The sequence below is a fragment of the Calidris pugnax genome, unplaced genomic scaffold (genome assembly GCF_001431845.1).
Source record: "Calidris pugnax isolate Ruff unplaced genomic scaffold, ASM143184v1 scaffold377, whole genome shotgun sequence".
NCBI lineage: Eukaryota > Metazoa > Chordata > Aves > Charadriiformes > Scolopacidae > Calidris > Calidris pugnax.
The window spans coordinates 81623-87829 of NW_015091128.1; positions in this window are offsets into that span (position 1 = coordinate 81623).

Consider the following 6207-nt stretch of genomic DNA (forward strand, 5'->3'; position numbering starts at 1 on the left):
GAGTGCCTAAAATATAACACTCAAACTGTTGGTTATCATCGTGCCTCCACTCTCAGCCACAGCATCCACGAGGCACAAGCTCCATCTTACCAGGAGATCCCCACCTTCGTGCCTGTGATACTAACAACCCATAAGCTGTCATCACATCCATCAAGAACAAGAAGGTGGAAAATGGACAACTTTCAACCTTCTCCACTCAGAAGAAGCGCGGGGAGTGGAATAACTCCGCGCTACCTTGGGATCTCAGATCCTTCTCCAGAGCTTCAGCAGGAAATGGGTGCATGACTCCTCTCACAGGAGGAGTGGTCTGTGGGATGAGGCTTCTCCCAATTTGCCTCCAACCTCTTTTTACTCTCTGCTCACAGCACACGCACAGGAGGCAGCGTTAATGATGTCGGGGGCTCACAGGTTTCACTGAATTTCACTGAATTTTAGAGTTGGAAGGGACCATAGAGATCATCTAGTCCAACTCCCCTGCTGAAGCAGGATTGCCTAGAGCTAGAGCATGTTACTCAGGAGCATCCAGGCGGGTCTTGAAAATCTCCAAGGAAGGGGACTCCACACCCTCCCTGGGCAGCCTGTTCCAGGGCTCTGTCACCCTCACCGTGAAGAAGTTTCTCCTCATATTTGAGTGGAACCTCTTATGTTCCAACTTGTGCCCATTGCCCCTCGTCCTCTCACTGGGAACCACTGAAAAGAGTCTGGCTCCCTCCTCCTTCAACCCTCCCTTGAGATACTTGTAGGCGTTGATAAGGTCTCCCCTCAGCCTTCTCTTCTCCAGACTAAAGAGTCCCAGCTCTCTCAGTCTCTCCTCATAAGGGAGATGCTCCAATCCTTGAATCATCTTTGTTGCCCTTCGCTGGACTCTTTCTAGTAGTTCCCTGTCCCTCTTGAACTGGGGAGCCCAGAACTGGTTGTAATCATTTATTTCTTGCCCCCTTTCAGGGAGGAGGATTGTAATCGTTTATTTCTTGCCCCCTTTCAGGGAGGAGGAATGAGAGATCTCTGTGAAGAGGCAGGCAGAGAAGTGGAGGACATGTAGGTCCAACACTCTACCTCACCAGTTACTCCAACGGTACGGAATTACTTGAAAATCAGAACTGATGCTTCCAGGGAAGAGGGGAAAAAAAAGAGAGGGTGTGGTTTGCAGCTCCGTGCTGTCAGCCCAAGGGGAGCTGTTTGTCCCACCTGGCTTTTGGTGGCAGGAGCATGCCAGTGCTTTGGTCCTTTCCCTGGTGTGCACAGGTTTGTTTTCTGCTCCTCATTTTAGTTCCCAAAGCGCTGCAAAGACTTTCACCTGGGTTCTGGCCACTTCCCGGTCTCTCCCTTTGCCCACCACGTGCTTCCTCAGCTGCCCACGGATGATGGCTGCTCCCCATCAGGTGGTGCAGAAATCAGCTTCCTCCATCCTTGTCCTTGCTCTCTTGCCATAAAAACTGTCAGATCCAAATAGAAATGGACGAGGAGAAAATAAAAAATATGTGATTGCAACCCAGCTCAATAACTGGATATGAATTTCTAAATTAATACTCCAGTATGTCTCCACCCCACCTCCACCCCCCTTTTCCAACATAAACTGGTTCCCAAAGAATCATAGAATTGTCCAGGGTGGAAGGGACCTTTCAGATCATTGAGTCCAACCATCAACCTCACTCTGATAAAACCCATCACTAACCCATGTCTCTAAGCACTATGGCAACCCGGCTTTTAAATCCCTCCAGGGATGGGGCCTCAACCCCTTCCCTGGGCAGCCCAGTCCAATGCCTAATAACCTTATCTGCTACAGGCTTGTTTTTCTCCAACAAAATTTCCAATGATGTGCTTCCCATGGAAAGAACCTTAGTGAAGTGCTATTAAACATGTGTCCTCTTCCTCACCCGTTTAGCTCAGCGCAAAGGAAACAACGGAGTGATGAAATATTTCCCAGTATTGTGACACTTTGAAGAGGAGTCTGCTTACATTTAGCACATAGTTTCAGGTTGGAAACTATCCTTCTCCCCATTCCTTATTTTGCAACACCAAGTCACCTTAATAAAGCAGAAAATGGGCAAAATCCAGGATATTCTCCTGAGCGTTGTAGGACAGTTGTTACACAAAGTGGAGCAATGACTCCAACAAGCGCATTCTGGAGTCTGCTTACATTTAGTACATAGTTTCAGGTTGGAAACTATCCTTCTCGAGTCTGCTTACATTTAGCACATAGTTTCAGGTTGGAAACTATCCTTCTCCCCATTCCTTATTTTGCAACACCAAGTCACCTTAATAAAGCAGAAAATGGGCAAAATCCAGGATATTCTCCTGAGCGTTGTAGGACAGTTGTTACACAAAGTGGAGCAATGACTCCAACAAGCGCTATTGCTGCAGGACTACAGTTCACCATCACAGCTCCGGGGTGCCACTTCTTTCATTTTTCTCTTATGTTTGTATTAGATTATTCAGCTCCCAGGGGCTTTCACAATCCCTCACGAGTGTAAATTATTCCAAAAGTTAGCTTTGTTTTCCAGGCAGGAATTATGTCTGCATGTACAGAAGCCTGCAGCCAAGCGCAGGGACTCAGCTGTTTGATGGCAACAACAAAACCAGCAAATTCCATCGAGTAGAAAAATCCAGGATTGGGGTGAAAGAGCCAGTCTTGCCTTGAATAGGAGGGTGGTAGGTGACAGCCTGAAGCGGGAGGCGAATGGAAAACCATGAAAAAGAACAGCACAACACTGTTACCTGCTTTCAAAGCCAGGTTTTGGGGTGCAGACAGGACCTCAGCGTTGAACACTTCAACAGAGAGTCCGTTGGAAGAGGTACGGCCTTGTGAAATCCAAAAAGCATAATCGGATGCTGTGGTTTGAAACCAAAACCTTTGGGTTTCCAGATAATCCCATCTGGACTGCCCTGTGGTACACACACAGCTTCACACAGAGGTGGTACCAGATCAGTAAAGGAAGTTTGGCAACTGTCTCATCCGAGGCACCGGAGTCAGGGGATTAATTCTGCTGCTGTTATCGCCATCCGTACGACACAACAGTCTTCTGCAAAACTGGAACCGTCCCCCTTGGAGTCCCCTAACAGCAGGTATCACATATGAAGTGTTCTGGGAGTCTGAAATATTACCGAGTGCAAAAAAAAATCAAGAGGATGGTGGAGGAAAAAAAAATATCAATTTTTCCAACAACTTAAGCTTTGGTATTTTTTCATTCTGCATGGAAGACAAAAAAATAGGTAGGGGGAAAAAAAAAAGATGACCCCAACACACACAAACCAAATGATATCTTCTGGGTATTTTCCCCAAATGGATTGTATCAGTTAGATGGCTGGCTGGATCCAGCCAGGATCTCTTTGAAAACGAGGAGAGTCTTGGCATCTGTCTGCTCCTGGGCAGCTCTCAAGTGCTTTGTGTTTCAGCATTTCTTTGACAATGCTGCTTCAACCCAAAATATTCCGGTCTGGCCAATGTATTTAGATGGAAGATGAGCTTACACTCCACACTATTAGCAACGTTGGCACCTTTCCTACACTTCAATTTTAGTAACAAGCTGGAGCTCCTGCAACAATATGCAAGGAGAGGTTTCTTTCCTGAGTGGTCTCTTCAAAACATATCCAGCCATTTATTTAAGTTAAAACCACAGCCAAAACTTGGCAAGAGCAAGGCTGGAAAGAAATATAGTTGACACACATGACTATCTGTGTCCCCCCATGGCTAGAAGAGCCGACACACCTGAGAGTGATGGGAGATAGCTTTGAAATTAAGGTGTGCTATTAACTTTTCCCAATTCAATTCTCACTTCTTGTAGGCTCAAATCCTACCTTCTGATCCAGTTCTGGTACAGCTCCATGTATATACACGCATCCCTGGAACACCAGCTGTGGCTCTGCTCCTCCACATTTGGCATCAGACTGTGATCATGTAGAGACCATCTACCTTCTCAGACTCTGGAATCGGAGAATCATTGCAAAGCTCGGCATCCCAAAACAGAACCCAAGCTTGTCAGTAAGCCCATTTCAAGAGAAATGGGGGGATCTGATTGACACTTACAAATACTTAAGGGGAAGGTGTCAAGAGGAAGAGGCCAGTCTTTTTTCAGTGGTGCCCAGGGACAGGACAAGAGGGAACGGGCACAAACTAGAACATCAGAAGTTCCATCTAAACATGAGGAGGAGCTTCCTTCCTGTGAGGGTGGCAGAGCCCTGGAAGAGGCTGCCCAGAGAGGTGGTGGAGTCTCCTTCTCTGGAGACATTCAGACCCACCTGGACACGTTCCTGTGCAACCTGCTCTGGGTGGACCTGCTTTGGCAGGGGGTTGGACTAGATGATCTCCAGAGGTCCCTTCCAACCCCATGTGATTCTGTGATTAACAGATAAAATATTTGGCTCCTGCAGATGAATATAGAATCATAGAATTGTCTAGTTTGGAAGGGACCTTTAAGATCATCTAGTCCAAACTTCAACCTCACTCTGATAAAAAACATCACTAACCCATGTCTCTAAGCACTATGGCAACCTGTTTTTTGTTTGCAATGACACTGATCTCATACTGACTGCAGCAAAAGCATCAACCTTCATTGCACAGGATTAGAGGAAAATCCATGTAACTGAACAGGGCCATCAAGAAATAAGACTGCTTTTACATTTCTAACTGTGCACTAAGTTACTTGCTTGTACTTTAATCTGTGCAAATCATAGAATTGTCTAGGTTGGAAGGGACCTTGAAGATCATCTAGTCCAACCATCAACCTCACTCTGATAAAACCCATCACTAACCCATGTCTCTAAGCACTATGGCAACCCGGCTTTTAAATCCCTCCAGGGATGGGGCCTCAACCCCTTCCCTGGGCAGCCCAGTCCAAGGCTTAAGAACCCTTTCCATGGAAACATTTGTCCCAATCTCCAACCTGAACCTCCCCTGGCGCAACTGGAGGCCATTTCCTCTTGTCCCATCACCTGGGACTTGGGAGAAGAGACCGACCCCCCCTGGCTACACCCTCCTTTCAGGGAGTTGGAGAGAGCCAGAAGGTCTCCCCTCAGCCTCCTTTTCTCCAGGCTCAACACCCCCAGCTCCCTCAGCCTCTCCTCACAAGACTTCTTCTCCAGACCCCTCACCAGCTCTGTTGCCCTTCTCTGGACCCACTCCAGCCCCTCCATGGCTTTTTTGTGGTGAGGGGCCCAAACTGGACACAGCCCTCGAGGTGGGGCCTCCCCAGTGCCCAGTACAATACAGTGAGCATAATGCTCAGGTATGGATCATATTTCCCTGCCTTACGACTGGCACTGGAATCACCAGAGGGGTTATTCTGCACGCTCCTCTGATGTGAAGGAGGTCTCTATGAATGGGAAAGTGCTTCCTGCCCACCATGACGCTGCTTTGGAATAGTCAAGGAAAGCTGCTGCGTTACGCTACTGCCTGCTCATCAGGAGGCTACAGAAACTACCAAAATAGACCATAGATTTCTTAGCCAGCAATTCTGAAAGTCAATTGAGTTTTTAAAGCCACAAAAAGCTATAGAAAAAAAACCAAACAACTGAGTTAGCATAAAAACTCAGTATTAGTTTGATACATAATGGAAGGCTTAACTTTATAGCTTGTTACAAATGAAGGTGTCTCTCTCTGGTCTGCTGTTTCCCAACGTGATGCCTTGCAGAAGTAGCAGCAGTGACCCTGCCAGCACGTCAGGCTAACTTGGAGGGAAATACCATGGAAGGCTTTGATCCTGCCAACATAAGAAAGTACCTTCAACTTCTTGGAGGAGAAACAAGGGAGGAGAAGCGCTCTCGGGCGCAGAAGCACTCGGAGCAGATAGATCTCGGAATTCCAGGCACAGAAGGCCACTAAACAAACACTCCTCTGCGAGGCAAACGTATCCTTCAGTTTGGGTGACTCTCTCAAGATGTACCCAAATCCTGTAACACACAACTCCAGCTGTATTCCCTGCAGGCTGTGGAAGCACACTGACGTTCTCCTTGAAGAGCGCTCAAAGAAAATTACTTAGAATGCATTTTTTATTATATTGTTATTAAAGAACTCACATAGCTTGTTTGTTTTTTTAAAAATCTCACTTTCCAATCTTATGGAGAAACACTTTAAAAATCTTACGTAGCTTGTTTGGTTTTTTTAAACATCTCACTTTCCAATCTTATGGAGAAACACTTCTGGAACAAGCTTACCTCAGTCTGTTCCACTGGTTCCTGATATTCTTTGTTTCAGCAAGTAGGGCTAAA